Raw genomic sequence first — 16,927 nt, forward strand, 5'->3', positions numbered from 1 at the left:
TTGCATCAAATTGTAAGATGCTGTGTAATCAGAGGGAAATCAGAATGAACTGACCATTAGCAAATTAACCACTAAAACTTGACTCTATACACCTTTACTGTCTACCTTTTCTTTTTATGTCGTGAGACAAGAAGTATATGACACCTATGAGAGGACAAAATAAAGTTACAGTTTGAACTAAAGAAAAATCCACATACCTAATCACTTCATAAAAACACATCCCCATTCTCCATCACACTTTCATGCTAAATATCATCTGGTGGACAATTCTAGAAACTTCATCATTGAAGTGGACAGTGTTCTGTTTATTCCAACAAGTGAGTCTTTTATGAATAAAAATATATATATTATCTTGGCAGAATATAAATTTTCAGTTATTGGCATTGCACCCATATGTTTTTTTAAATTACTTATTATCCATAATGTGTGTGTGTGTGTGTGTGTGTGTGTGTGTGTGTGAAGATCAAAGTAGGACTGGGTGACACAGTTCTTTCCTTCACCTTCATGTGGATTCTGCGGTTCGAACTCAGGTTAGCAGGTTTGTAGTGCACGCTCTTTTTTACCTGTTGGGCCATCATGCTAGCTTCCTCATTATTTTATTTCCAAGGAAAATAATTTCCTCTTACCGATAACATTGTAACAGTAAAATTGCAAGAAGCCTCCAGGGGACAATTATGAATGTTCACTGCTTGCACTCATGACAGCAAAAGTATATGTTGAGATTTATAACTCATCAGCTCATTCTTTGTATTGCAATTTTGTAGTTGAGATATAGCATGGTGCCAGAGAGCCATAAAAGCAAATAGTCTACATTTTATTCTACATTTAGTAATTGTATAAACTAGCCCCCAACAAGGGTAATAAAATAGCATTGTTCTTAAACGTCTTCAGTAAGCTCTTGTTTTCATTGTTCAGAGTGAAACTGTATGCTTAATTCTTCTATCTAAAGCTGGTAGAAATCATAATGCAAGTGAATTAAAGCAACACTAACTAAAAAGTATCAAAACCAACAGAGCCACACCTGGCCCCCAGTTGGTATAATGAAATAATTCCTAGAGAGAAGTTGACTATGCCATCACATTCTGGATCCAGTCATTCTTTAAGGATCCACCCACCAAGTGCGCAGTCTGAGATGGTGGTAACACGGACATCTTGTTAAAATGAATCTGACAACTTTACATTTAACTGAGCTACAAACAAACAAGCAAACAAACAAAAAAAGAGCAAACCCAAACAAGAATTTTTATGTGTAAGTGTGTTAGGAGTGCTACCTCTCCGTGGTTGGAATTCTCATGAGAAGTGCCTATCCCTACATAAACCTTCAGGTTTCTTAGAACAGCTACTACAGATCCTTGAATTGTTAAGGTTAAATTAATTATGACAGTGATGACAGTGGTGTTTGTTCTTGGGGAGAAAGCATGCTTTTTATTAGCTTCCTAATCTTTTGTTTTAAGTGGAATTTCTGACTGGAGGTGGTCTTAGTGGATAGTAGTTGTCACTTTCAACCATGTTAGCCAAAGTGGCTTGACTAATCCTTCAGTGTGGGGATGTGCACAGGTGATATAGATAAGCAGATCCACTCTAAAACCTTGGAGTGGATGACTGAAGGACACAAGGTAGTCGAACATTCAGGGACATTGGCAGTAAATAACCTAGGCTCTGCATGGTGGTTAACTTTTACTGTCACTTGCTCCTCAACTTCTGGGTTCTCATGATTGTGCATCAAGTGCTCTTACCTAATGAGCCACCTCTCCAGCACCCTGAAGCAATTTTCATCTCTAGTATGAAAAAGATAGCTCATCTTATAATTGTGCCCAGACCAACTTATCTTCCTTCCTTCCTTCCTTCCTTCTTTCCTTCCTTTTGTTTGAGCAACTTATTCAACACTGTTTTGGATGAATTTACACAGCTGCCACTATAGTAGTGACATATAGTAGTAGTATAGAGAAGGTTCAAAAATTAACCAGCCAACTGTCCTATATATCAATAACGGATGTTTCTGTGAACACAGAGAAAATTAGCAATTATTATATGATTATCTGCCAGCAAGAGTAGATGAGTAACCAGAGAAAATACATTAAATGAGATGATTGTTAACTATGAATATTGTCCATAGTATCTGAATCAGCTAAATTGCCTTCTATAACAAGACAGAAAACCCAACTCTGTAAGAACAATCAGATCATTATCTTACATAACAAGAAGCCTAGAGTCCGCTTGCCACCCAAATACAGTATGTTTAGGTTTTAGCCCAAGTTTGTGACAGTTTTGGGAGTCCTAGACTCCTCCACTGCCTAGTGGCAAGGCATCTATAGTCACAATATGTAACATTGTCTCAATTACTTGAAGCTATATAGCAGTGATTCTCAAACCTGTGGGTCATGACTCCTTGAGGTTGCATATCAGATATTTACATGAGGATTCATAACAATGGCAAAATTACAGTTATAAATTAGCAATGAAATAATTTTGTGGTTGTGGGTCAACAAAACAAAAGGAATTGTATTAAGGTGTTGCAGCTTTAGGAAAATTGAGAACCACTGGACAAGAGGAAGACTTACACTTACAGGTGCTGTGAGCAGAGAATGGTTCCCAGAGGCAGATCTTGAGATAATCTGTTATAACTCATTGGCAAAGACTAGGTTACATGCCTAGTCTCTCTCACTAGATGGCAGGGGAAATAAATGCCTGCCTAATTCTAGTCACTGGGGGAAGACTAGGTCCTGCAAGTAGACCACTATCAGCTGTTAGCACAGATTAATTTACACTTCTCTCCTTTGAAGAGATGATAAATGGCAACTAATGCATTGAAGATTTACAAAGGTGTGTGTTTGTGTGTGTCTGTCTGTGTGTGTCTGTGTCTGTATGTGTCTATGTGTATTAAATTGAGAAAATAGCTAATGAAAACTCATGATCTCAGGCCCAACTACACTGTAAGAGCTCTCATATACAAATGCTAAGACCAAAGGAAAAAGCAAGACTTACAGAGAGGTGAAATCACATGGAGATGACAGAGGTGCATGCTTTTACAGACAACTGTAAAAACACCTCTGGGCTTCTCTTTCAGAGGCATTTAGCAAAATCGTATTCCCTATTTCCTTTTGTCCTATGGCTTATGGACAAGGATAGCCAGAGGCAAATGGAAGCACAGTGGTTGGCCCACATTGTAATTTGAAAGGTGAGCAGGCCTTTTTGCCTACTTCTTCAGTTTAAAAATCAATTTATTTTAAACAACTAATAAACTAAAGCAAGCAAACAAACAACAGCCTTGCAGCAAGGTTAATAAAGCCACACAACGAAGCCCAGACCCAAAGTCAATACATCTCAATGAACTTATTTACAGTTACAATAGCTACTCTGAAATATTTCAACTTGACTGATTCACACATGTGTGCCAGTTACTCCAAAAGCACTCAAATGCTTGAGGCCACCCTACTGTTATGTTCTCCAACGACATGAAGAGGTGGCTATAATCAGGAAACTGTCCTTTGGAAATGTGTTAGTATTCTAGATCAGTTCTAATCTTAACTTGTTGCGTCTTTTAAGAGCACATTAACTCACTTCCTATAAGGAAGACAACACAGTTTCTGGTACTCTTATTTCAGTTGGCCTTTCTGAGGGAAGGGAGGCCTGTCACTGGTTGAACATGTGCTCCATGCCTCTTCCATGACTGCTTTGCCTGCCTCTTCCTCACCACTGCTGCAGCTGAAGAATGCAGGGTTCAGTTAGTTGAGAGACCCCAGAGGGCTCACGAATAAAGGAGGGTAATAGCAGTCCTTCCCATAGTAGTTATGAAATTGGTGCAAGAAATGCGATATGCTCTTATTCAGTACCCTGCAAGCAGATAATAAATAAGCACTTAGCCAAGTCTGCCTCCTGGTCCATAGCCTCATTTTACAGGTAAGAAAGTCATCTCAGACAGGCTCTAAGGGAAATTAAGTGTCTTATGCTGGGCTCCACTTAATTAAGTCAGGACAGAAGGATTCAATCCCTTTTAACTCATTTCAGGCATGTTCAATTCCAGAGTCTGTATGTTTCCCACTATGTTTTTTTCTGTTTGTTGTTGTTGTTGTTTTGGTTTGGTTTTGTTTTTTATTGGGTCGTCTGTTTAGGTTTATGATCCAGTGCCTAAGATGATGGGCTACAACGCATAAACGTTGGGCATCAAAAAACTGAGGGTTTATCTCAAAGATTTTGTACCTACAAGTCACACCACAGATATTGCTGTGGAGGAAGAGGAGGAGGAGAAGGAAGAAGAGGCAGCAGGGCAGAGACAACAGCTGTAGCAGCTACTATAAGATACTGATGGAGTCAGTTGTGCTTTTGAGTGATGAGTTCAAAATGTAGCAATAGACATAGCTCAAAAGTAAAGCAGTTTGCCCAGGCTCGTGCCAACACAGCAGGCTTGGAAGCCCAGCAGAATGTGTACAAGGCCTTCATCAAGATCCTGACCTCTCTAATGGATCATTCCAGTGCTCTGCAAAAATTATCTGTGGTCCAGCCTGAAGTTGGCATTAATACACTGTATGGCTAAGTTTTAAATGGTCAGAAGCTCAGAAACAAGCTCAGTTAACCTAATGGGAGGGCATGACTTCCCACTTAGATTCTTAGCATCGTATTCAGGATGACAATCTCCATATACTGAAAAGTACAAATTAAGGTGAGAAGATGTACTTTTGTTGAGTATATTCTGCTCAGCATGTTAGAGAAAGGAAGGAAGTTTAAGTTTTGGAGCAAAATGAATTTGCCAGAAAAAGTAGATATATCTAAGGAGGCTGTATATGCTTAATTTTTTCCACTATCATGGTACTTCTTTTTACTGAAGACTGCACATTTTATGGATTTGGACAAATTGCATGTGGCCAGATGGGAAAAATTACAAGAGAATCTTGATGTGCTTCAGCTGGCCCAGTAGAGTGTCCTTCAACATCAGAATTTTAATCTGTTCATTTCCCTCTCCCTCTCTGGCTCTCTCTGTTTCCCCCTCCCCCTCCCTCCCCCCCCTCACACACAGGCGGAGGGGTAGCATGTGCACTTATGTTTGTCTGAGTACAACCTTAGCTACCAGTCCTCATTTTTCACCTGTGTGAGTCATGGTCTTGTTGGCTGCTGGATATGCCAGACTTAATGGTCTGCTGGCTTCTGGGTTTCCCTGTCTCCATTCCCTATATTCCAGTAGGATCCTTGGGGTTACAGATGCATATTACCTTGATTGAATTTACATGGGTTTCAGAGATCTGAACTCAGGTCCTCATATTTGTGTGGTAAGCATGATGCCCACTGAACCATCTGCCCAGCACAACATTGTATTTTAAAGTCATTCTAATAAATGTTGTACATGACAAGGAGGGGCACTTCATACTCAAAGGTAAAATCTTCCAAAAGAAACTCTCAATTCTGAATATCTATGCTCCAAATACAAGGGCAGCCACATTCATTAAAGAAACTTTAGTAAGACTCAAAGCATACATTGCACCTCACATAATAATAGTGGGAGACTTCAACACACCACTTTCATCAATGGACAGATCGTGGAAACAGAAACTAAACAGGGACACAGTGAAACTAACAGAAGTGATGAACAGATATCTACAGAACATTTTATCCTAAAACAAAAAGATATACCTTCATCTCAGCACCTCATGGTACCTTCTCCAAAATTGACCATATATTGGTCACAGAACAGGCCTCAAAAGATACAAAAATATTGAAATTGTCCCATGCATCCTATCAGATCACCATGGACTAAGGCTGATCTTCAATAACAACATAAATAATAGAAAGCCAACATTCACATGGAAACCGAACAACACTACTCAATGATACCTTGATCAAGGAAGGAATAAAGAAAGAAATTAAGGACTTTTTAGAGTTTAATTTTCATTAATGAAATGAAGCTGCAACATACCCAAACTTATGGGACACAATGAAAGCATTTCTAAGAGGGAAACTCATAGCTCTGAGTGCCTCCAAAAAGAAACTAGAGAAAGCACACACTAGCAGCTTGACAACACACCTAAAAGCTCTAGAACAAAAGGAAGCAAATTCACCCAAGAGGAGTAGATACAGGAAATAATCAAACTCAGGGGTGAAATCAACCAAGTGGAAACAAGAAGAACTATTCAAAGAATCAACCAATCGAGGAGCTGGTTCTTTGAGAAAATCAACAAGATAGATAAACCCTTAGCCAGACTCACTAGAGGGCACAGGGACAGCATCCTAATTAACAAAAATAGAAATGAAAAGGGAGACATAACAACAGATCCTGAAGAAATCCAAAACACCATCAGATCCTTCTACAAAAGGCTATACTCAACAAAACTTGAAAACCTGGACGAAATGGACACATTTCTAGACAGATACCAGGTATCAAGTTAAATCAGGATCAGGTTAATGATCTAAATAGTCCTATATCCCCTAAAGAAATAGAGGCAGTCATTAATAGTCTCCCAACCAAAAAGAGCCCAGGACCACCAGATGGGTTTAATGCAGAGTTCTACCAGACCTTCAAAGAAGATCTAACCCCAGTTCTGCACAAACTTTTCCACAAAATAGAAGCAGAAGGTACTCTACCCAATTCATTCTATGAAGCCACAATTACTCTGATACCTAAACCACAGAAAGATCCAACAAAGATAGAGAACTTCAGACCAATTTCCCTTATGAATATTGATGCAAAAATACTCAATAAAATTCTCGCTAACCGAATCCAAGAACACATTAAAACAATCATCCATCCTGGTGGATGGGTAGCAGTGGGGGGACATTTGGGATAGCATTGGAAATGTAAATGAGTAAAATACCTAATAATTTTTTTTTTAATTCTCCTTAACCAAATCCAAGAACACATCAAAACAATCATCCATCCTGATCAAGTAGGTTTCATTCCAGGGATGCAGGGATGGTTTAATATACGGAAATCCATCAACGTAATCCATTATATAAACAAACTTAAAGACAAAAACCCCACGATCATCTCGTTAGATGCTGAGAAAGCATTTGACAAAATCCAACACCCATTCATGATAAAAGTCTTGGAAAGATCAGGAATTCAAGGCCCATACCTAAACATGATAAAAGCAATCTACAGCAAACCAGTAGCCAACATCAAAGTAAATGATGAGAAGCTGGAAGCATTCCCACTAAAATCAGGGACTAGACAAGGCTGTCCACTTTCTCCATACCTATTCAACATTGTACTTGAAGTCCTAGCCAGAGCAATTCGACAACAAAAGGAGATCAAGGGGATACAAATTGGAAAGGAAGGAGTCAAAATATCACTTTTTTCAGATGATATGATAGTATATATAAGTGACCCTAAAAATTCCACCACAGAACTCCTAAACCTGATAAATATGTTCATTGAAGTATCTGGACATAAAATTAACTCAAACAAGTCAATGGCCTTTCTCTACCCAAAGGATAAACAGGCTGAGAAAAAAATTAGGAAAACAACACCCTTCTCACTATTCACAAATATAAAATACCTTGGTATGACTCTAAGGAAGTGAAAGATCTGTATGATAATAACTTCAAGTCTCTGAAGAAAGAAATTAAAGAAGATCTCAGAAGATGGAAAGATCTCCCATGCTCATGGATTGGCAGGATCAATATAGTAAAAATGGCTATCTTGCCAAAAGCAATCTACAGATTCAATGCAATCCCCATCAAAATTCCAACTCAATTCTTCAACAAATTAGAAAGGGCAATCTGCAAATTCATCTGGAATAACAAAAAACCAAGGATAGCAAAAACTCTTCTCACGGATAAAAGAACCTCTGGTGGAATCACCATGCCTGACCTAAAGCTGTACTACAGAGCAATTGTGATAAAAACTGCATGGTACTTGTATAGCGACAGACAAGTAGACCAATGGAATAGAATTGAAGACCCAGAAATGACCCACACATCTAAGATCACTTGATCTTTGACAAGGGAGCTAAAACCATCCAGTGGAAAAAGAGCACTTTCAACAAATGGTGCTGGCACAACTGGCGGTTATCATGTAGAAGAATGCGAGTGGATCCATTCCTATCTCCTTGTACTAAGGTCAAATCTAAGTGAATTAAGGAACTCCACATAAAACCAGAGACACTGAAACTTATAGAGGAGAAAGTAGGGAAAAGCCTCAAAGATATGGGTACAGGGGAAAAATTCCTGAATAGAACAGCAATGGCTTGTGCTGTAAGATCGAGAATCGACAAATGGGACCAAAGCTTCTGTAAGGCAAAAGACACCATCAAGACAAAAAGGCCACCAACAGATTGGGAAAGGATCTTTACCTATCTTAAATCAGATAGGGGAGTAATAATCCAATATATATAAAGAACTCAAGAAGGTGGACTCCAGAAAATCAAATAACCCCATTAAAAAATGGGGCTCAGAGCTGAACAAAGAATTCTCACCTGAGGAATACGTAATGGCTGAGAAGCACCTGAAAAAATGTTCAGCATCCTTAATCATCAGGGAAATGCAAATAAAACAACCCTGAGATTCCACCTTACACCAGTCAGAATGGCTAAGATCAAAAATTCAGGTGACAGCAGATGCTGGCGAGGATGTGAAGAAAGAGGAACACTCCTCCATTGTTGGTAGGATTGCAAGCTTGCACAACCACTCTGGAAATCCGTCTGGCGGTTCCTCAAAAAAATTGGACTTAGTACTACCAGAGGATCCTGAAATACCTCTCCTGGGCATATATCCAGAAGATGTTCCCATCAGTAAGAAGGACACATGTTCCACTATGTTCACAGCAGCCTTATTTATAATAGCCAGAAGCTGGAAAGAACCCAGATGCCCCTCAACAGAGGAATGGATACAGAAAATGTGGTACATTTACACAATGGAGTACTACTCAGCTATTAAAAGGAATGAATTTATGAAATTCCTAGGCAAATGGATGGATCTGGAGGGCATCATCCTGAGTGAGGTAACATAGTCACAAAGGAACTCACACAATATGTACTCACTGATAAGTGGATATTAGCCCAAAAACTTAGGATGCCCAAGATATAAGATACAATTTGTTAAATGCATGAAACTCAAGAAGAACGAAGACCAAAGTGTGGACACTGTGCCCCTTCTTGGAATTGGGAACGAAACACCCATGGAAGGAGTTACAGAGACAAAGTTTGGAGCTGAGAGGAAAGGATGGACCATCTAGAAACTGCCATAACCGGGGATCCATCCCATAATCAGCCTCCAAACACTGACAACATTGCATACACTAGCAAGATTTTGCTGAGAGGACCCTGATATAGCTGTCTCTTGTGAGACTATGCTGGGGCCTAGCAAACACAGAAGTGGATGCTCACAGTCAGCTATTGGATGGATCACAGGGCCCCCAATGGAGGAGCTAGAGAAAGTACCCAAGGACCTAAAGGGATCTGCAACCCTATAGGTGGAACAACAATATGAACTAACCAGTATCCCCTGAGAGCTCGTGTCTCTAGCTGCATATGTATCAGAAGATGGCCTAGTCGGCCATCAGTGGAAAGAGAGGCCCATTGGTCGGGCAAACTTCATATACCTCAGTACAGGGGAATGCCAGGGCCAAGAAGTGGGAGTGGGTGGGGGAGAGTGTGGGCAACTTTTGAAAAAGCATTGGAATTGTAAATGAAATAAATACCTAATTTAAAAAATGAAAAAAAAAGAATATATCACACACACTTATAGCCTTGGTACATGTTTCTTCTTGTGGTATATTCTTAGGGTATTATTCAAAGATGTTTAATGTTCTTCTTTTCCATCTGTAGAATGGAAATAATAGTACCATTGTATAAGGTTGGTAAAAAGAATTCATATTAAAATAGTGGAAAACAGGTCAGTTTCATGAGAGCAGTAAATGTTAGCTTTTTATTACAGAAGAACACAACATTGATTCCCCACTTGATATTTTGTGTGTACTAGTCTCTGACATGAGAGTTTGACTTTTAATTCCTTAACATAATGACATTTCATTTTACTAAATGTCTGTGATGGACTCTGGGAGATTCCCTGCATATTTATTTTTCACATGTGTCAAGGGGCAACTTTGGGTGCCATCTGGGAAGCACCAAGAATGATGTATTTAAAGCTTATTCCTATTTAAATTTCCTTAGAGAATTTATGGGGCTAAGCACTCCTGAACTCTTTAATTTAAAGATTTACTGCTCTGTCGGAAAAACTAATTAAAACTTGTTTGAAGTGTCAGTAACATAGTAGCTTTAGTCTCCATTTTTTCCTTCTGAAATGTGAATGAAAATATAAAAGAGAAACATGTTTATTTACATCTTATGTCTACTTTGCCTACATGTGTGTCTGTATACTATATGCCCACAGAGGTTAGAGGAGAATGTCAGATCCCCTAAGACTAGAGTCACAGATGGTTGTGAGCCACCCTGTGGGTGCTGGGAATTGAACCCAGGTCCTCTGAAGGAGTGGCCAGCACTCTTAACCCTGAGCCATTTCTTTAACCTCAGGGAAGCATGTTTTAAACTTAGTTTCCTAGCATTACATATCATCTGTGTTAGACTCCTGTGGGTCCACATATTAACTACAGAGTTCACCAAAATGCTCGGGACTTTAGGAAGGCTACTTAACTTTCATTTGAGATAAATTTGTACTAGTAGCCAAACAGCACTGATAGGAAATCACCAAGCATTTCCAAAGTATGCATAAATTAAATTCAAATCATTATGGCTTTTATACATTTCAAATGTTCTTTTAATATTAAAATAATATAGTATCAACAACAGATGTTCTAAAATAGTCTTTTCAATGAATATTATGTGATTATTAAAACCAATGTAAGAGTAGTGAAAGATTTGAGTTCTGTTTCTTAGTCCCTTGTCAGTTCCCCTCTGGAGAGACTAGACTGAGCAACTGCAGGAGCCTCAGCATCTCCCAGTGACTCTGAAGATTACTGCCTCCAATCAGGCTAAGAAAGTGGTCCAGCTCAGGGACCATCAGCATAACAGAACAGGCATATCCTTCCTTCCTATATACTCAAGATCTGAGCCCACACCCTAATCACTAATAATTTCATGTGCCATGAAATGTCCTCTTTTCTGGGTATACTCTGAGGCAAAACAAATCTATCTTTCAAATCAAATCACTATCCTATTCCATTCCTCAAAGACCTCAATGTTTCTTCTGCATGAAATATAACTTTCAAAAGATCTATTTCTTCTAAATGGTTAATGGTGAGAATGACTCCAGTACAGTGTCTCATACCTAAGTGTCTGGGAGAATGTAAAACATATGGCAATGTTTGCAGGACACATATATTCTAACAGGGACAACTTGGAGACATTTTTAAAGCACTGAAAGTGACAGTAGACATTAAAGGCTCCACCTGCAGATAGAGTTGTGTTTGGAACTATGTAACTCATTTATAGCTATTTTTAAATCCGCAACCTTTTAAAAGAAAGTTATTGTTTTATATGTATGGGTGCTTTGCTTGCATGTATATCTATGTACCACATGTGTGCTGTGTGCCAGCAGAAATCAAAGCCAGTTCTTCTGGAAGAACAGCCAATACTCTTAACCACTGAGTCACCACTTTAGCCCCCTTCATTATAATTTTGCACCCTCTTATAATCAATGCATGTGGTTTTATAAGCCCAGGCGTATGGGCCAAATCTGATGTTATATGAGTTTCCTGCCATCCAAGCTGTACTGTTGGTAATTCAAGGCTTGTCAGGGATGTTGACTGTTTCTGGGCATCAGTACAAGCCTTAGAAAAAAGATCAGTTACATGTTTTCTTCAGTAATGACATGAGTTAAATGATATACCCTCAGATTAAATGTGTCACCTATTCAACAGAACTCTTGCTTTGATGCTTTTTATATGAAGCATGAAAACTGGGGAATGTTAACATCTGCCAAGCTGCCAAATATTATGTTTACACACTTTACATGCTGAGCAAGCATGTAACTCAAGTTTGTCTGTCCTAACCGTATTGTTTCTTTGAGAACCCGTTTCCATTGTTTCTTGTAAGTGGGCAGTAAACCATATGATGATGCACTGTTGATTACAGCAAACTGGTGGACAGAGAAAGGCAGGAAAAGGAAGGCTAAATAAAACCAGGTGGGGTGGGAGAAGAGAGAGAGACAGAGACAGAGAGAGAGAGACAGAGAGAGAGAGAGAGAGAGAGAGAGAGAGAGAGAGCTCAATCTGTATTCTACAGAAGCACGAGGTTTCAAAGTCTATCCCCAAGACCCTTGTAAAAAGTAAGGCACTTGTAATCTCAGCATTGGAAAGTCAAAGAAGGAGATCCCGGGGTTGTTGGCCAGACACCCCAGCGTAATCAACTAGCCCCAGGCCAGAAGACTCTGACTGAAAAACAAGGTGGATGGTAGATGAAGAAGAATGATATCTGTGGTTGTACGCTGTCCTTCCCAGAATGCCCATGAGGCATGCCCCCTCCCCCTCAACTCAGGTGCCCACAAAAATAGGTAGCAAGACAATCTGGTGATCCTGCATGCGGCTCCAGTGAGTGCAGAAAGAATAACACAAATCTTGTTTTGTTTGTTGGAGACAAACTTGTGTAGAGCAGGGAGCCCTGGAGATTGTATCAATATGTGAAGTGCTCAGCTTACAGATGTGTACCATCACACCCAGCTATACTGGTCTTTGGCTACTTAGTAGGTTCTTTTTTCTTCCACCCTTCTCCACCCCTTTTCTTCCACCCTTTGAAACCCTACCACTAGATAGGAGACCAAAAAAACCAAACCAAACAAACAAAAAACAAAAGCAAAAACAAACAAAAACAAAAACAAAGGATACAGAGGAAAGGGTCAGAAAAGGTGCAACTTTATTGTTAGACTACTTCCTGATGATTAGGGGCATTGAGTTCCTTGGGACAAGTTGTGATCTTCACCATCAGGACATCTAATTTCTTCTTGTTTCTTCTTTGCACTCCATTACTTAACAAACTGTTACCAACAGCAACCAACAACAACCAACAACCCACCAACAACACACACTACCTCTTAGGGCACTAGCACTTAAATGCCATTTGAAAAATCCTCAGAATTCCAAATATCATCCAGTCACAGAAACTGTCTGTGGCTGGCAAAATTGTGCTCCTGCTAGAGCAACAGGCAAGTCATAGTCAGCTGCTGTGGACAATCTAAGGTTGCACCACATCTATACATCTGGGATTAAAACAAAAACACATTCCTGTTTCTGTGTGAGGTTTTTTGATTGTTTGTTTGTTTTTTGTTTTTGTTTGTTTGTTTTTTTGAGACAGGGTTTCTCTGTATAGTCCTGGTTGTCCTGGAACTCAATTTGTAGACCAGGCTAGCCTCGAACTCAGAAATCCACCTGCCTCTCTGCCTCCGAAGTGCTGGGATTAAAGGTGTGTGCCACCACTGCCCGGCTGTTTATGTGTTTTTGTTAAAGAAACCAAAACCCCCAAATTCAGACTACATACATCTTGACTCTTGAGTGGCCTCAAAGTGTTTCCTGCTCATGAAATAGGTAAATAGGTAGTCTGCCTGACAGAGAAGCCAATTTCTACAAGAACATTATCCCAAAAGATAACATGTGTGGCACTTAAGTAAACATTTTTTTTTTTAAGACAAGGTCTCACTATGTAGTTTGGCTGTTCTGAAACTCACAGAAATCAGCCAGCCTCCACCTCCTGAAAGTCAAGATCAAAGCCCTGTGCCATTGTGTCCTGCTTCCTTATACAATTTAAAGTTTTATAGAAACCCTATTTTAAAAAAGGAAAAGAAAAAGGTGAAATGAATTTAAGTAATATAATCTATATCAATATATCAACAATGTTATTTCAATATACAACTTAAAATTGTTGAGGTATCATCTGCATTCTCATATCTATGGGTAAATCCTCAAAGTCCGCTGTGTGTTTTTCACTAGAACACCTATCAGTTTAAAACAAAACAAACACATTCCATCTGCTCATTTGCCACCTGTGGTGGGTAACGACTATGCTACAAGAAGAGTCAATGAAAACCAGGTGTGTTCGCAGGCACTCCAGTTCCTGGTTGTCTTGTATCTGGTGTGGCCACACATGCTAATCAGATCTTCACCACTATGACAAATACTTGAGAAAACTTACAAAAAGGAAAGATTTATTTTTGGTTCATGGTTTCAGCCCATGGTTTGCTTACTCACTGCTTCCAGCTCGAGGTGACACAGAATCATGATGACACAATAATGTGGCATAGAAGAGTTGCTTCCTTGATGGCAGCCATATAACAGAAAAAAAGACAGAAGGGCCTAGGACAATATAGACCCCCAAGAGCATGCCTCATGTGACCTCTATACTACAAATAGGCCCTCACATTGGAAAGCTTCATCCCTTCTCAATAATAGCTTCAAATTTTGAATCCATCAGTGGACTAGTTTACTGGTTAAGTCTGAGCCCTCATGATCCAATCAGCTCTCAATAAGTGGAATCCACCACCCGAGGACCAAGTCTTTTAGGTGGTATCTCAATAGTCAGACCCCAACACCAGGTGACTAGTGTTATGCCAACAAAACATGAAAGTCCAAGCTTTTTGTGTCATTTCTAAAATAGCCTGGTTAAGAGTCAGCTTGGCTTCTGCACTCTCTTTGTCCCTTTCTACCATCTTGACAGGAAGGACATGGCAGCCTTCAAAGCCATTTGTGACAGATGGCACAAGGAGGAAGGAACACATACCCTCTGATTCATCATTTGGAGGATAGCCTACTATTCACTTTGTATGTAAGGCAAGAAATAATTTTCCTGTCTTAAAAAAAAAAAAAACCCAAATGGTAATTTTTTATTTCTTTGTTTAGTTGTTAGCCTCTCCTATCTAATATACCTGTCTTTTCCTTTACTGCTATTAAAATCTTTTTCTATTTCTACCAGCAAGTGATAGCCTGGACATTGTGCACAAAAATGCACACACAACTCACAGGCATTCTCAATGTTATCTGACTTTTTGTATTTCATCACCACATGATCTCTCTGCCTCTCTCTCTTTCTCTGTGTGTGTGTGTGTGTGTTAGTTCAAGCATGTCTAAGCCACAGATTTAGCCTGGAAAAAATAAAACTCTTAAAAACAAATGAAATGAAAAATATGAATGAACTATTATTTAAAACCCTTGTCAGGCCTACATCTGCACCCAGGAGGTGGGGCTATTCCACAGCCCTCTGCGCATTGGTCTTGCCAGGAAAGAGCTGGTCTCCCAGGAGTGCTGACACAGGCTTACAGACTCACAGGAGGAACAAGCTCCAGCCAGAGACACCAAGAACATCTAATACCAGAGATTACCAGATGGCAAAAGGCAATCGCAAGAATCTTATCAGAAACCAGGACTAGTTGCCATCATCAGAACCTGGTATTCCTACCACAGCAAGTCCTGGATACCCCAACACACCGGAAAGGCAAGATTCAGATTTAAAATCATATTTCATAATGCTTGTAGAAGATTGTAAGAAAGACATAAATAACTCCCTTAAAGCAATACAGGAGAACACAGCTAAATAGGTAGAAGCCCTTAAAGAGGAAACACAAAAAACCCTTAAAGAATTACAGGAGAACACAACCAAACAGGTGAAGGAATTGAAAGAAATCATCCAGGATCTACAAATGGAAGTAGAAACAATAAAGAAATCACAAAGGAAGACAACTCTGGAGATAGAAAACCTAGAAAGATATCAGGAGTCATAGATGCAAGAATCACCAACAGAATACAAGAGATAGAAAAGAGAATCTCAGGTGCAGAAGATTCCATCAAAAACATTGACAGAACAATCAAAGAAAATGCAAATGCAAAAAGACCCTAACCCAAAATATCAAGGAAATCCAGGATACAATGAGAAGACCAAACCTAATGATAATAGGTATAAACGAGAAAGAAGATTTCCAACTTAAAGGGCCAGTAAATATCTTCAACAAAATTATAGAAAAAAAGCTTCCCTCATCTAAAGAAAGAGATGCCCAGGAACATTCAAGTAGCTTACAGAATTCCAAATAGCCTGGACCAGAGAAGAAATTCCTCCTGTCACATAATAATCAAAACACCAAATGCACAAAACAAAGAATATTTAAAGCAGTAAAGTGAAAAGGTCAAGTAACATATAAAGGCAGAGCTATTAGAATTACACCAGACTTCTCACCAGAGACTATGAAAGCTAGAAGATCCTGGGCAGATGTCATTCAGACCCCAAGAGAACACAAATGCCATCCCAGGCTACTATACACAGCAAAACTCTCAATTACCATAGAGGGAAAAACCAAAGTATTCCAAGATAAAACCAAATTTACACAATATCTTTCTATGAATCTAGCTCTTCAAAAGATAATAAAAAGAAAACTCTAACACAAGGAGGGAAACTATACTCTAGAAAAAGCAAAAAAGTAGTAATCTTTCAACAAACCTAAAAGAAGATAGCCACATGAACAGAAGCCCAACCCTAACAACAAAAATAACAGGAAGCAACACTTACTTTCCCCTAAGATCTCTTAATATCAATGGACTCATTTCCCCAATAAAAACACATAGACTAACAGCCTGGCTATATAAACAGGACCCAACATTTTACTGCGTATAGGAAAGCCACCTCAGGGACAAAGACACTACCTCACAGTAAAAGGCTGGAAAATAATTTTCCAAGCAAATGGTCCCAAGAAACAAGCTGAAGCAGCCATTCTAATTATATAGAATAAAATCGACTTTAAACCTAAAAGTTATCAAAAAAGACAAGGAGGGATACTTCATACTCAAAGGTAAAATCTACCAAGATGAACTCTCAATTCTGAACATCTATGATCCAAATGCAAGAGCACCCACATTCATAGAAGAAACTTTACTAAAGCTCAAAGCACACAATGCACTGCACACAATAATAGTGGGAGACTTCAACATCCCACTTTCATCAATGGACAGATCATGGAAACAGAAACTGAACAGAGACACAGTGAAACTAACAGAAGTTATGAAACA

This window comes from Mus caroli, unplaced genomic scaffold (genome assembly GCF_978045245.1).
Source record: "Mus caroli unplaced genomic scaffold, Mus_caroli_1 scaffold_1, whole genome shotgun sequence".
In the NCBI taxonomy this organism is placed as follows: domain Eukaryota; kingdom Metazoa; phylum Chordata; class Mammalia; order Rodentia; family Muridae; genus Mus; species Mus caroli.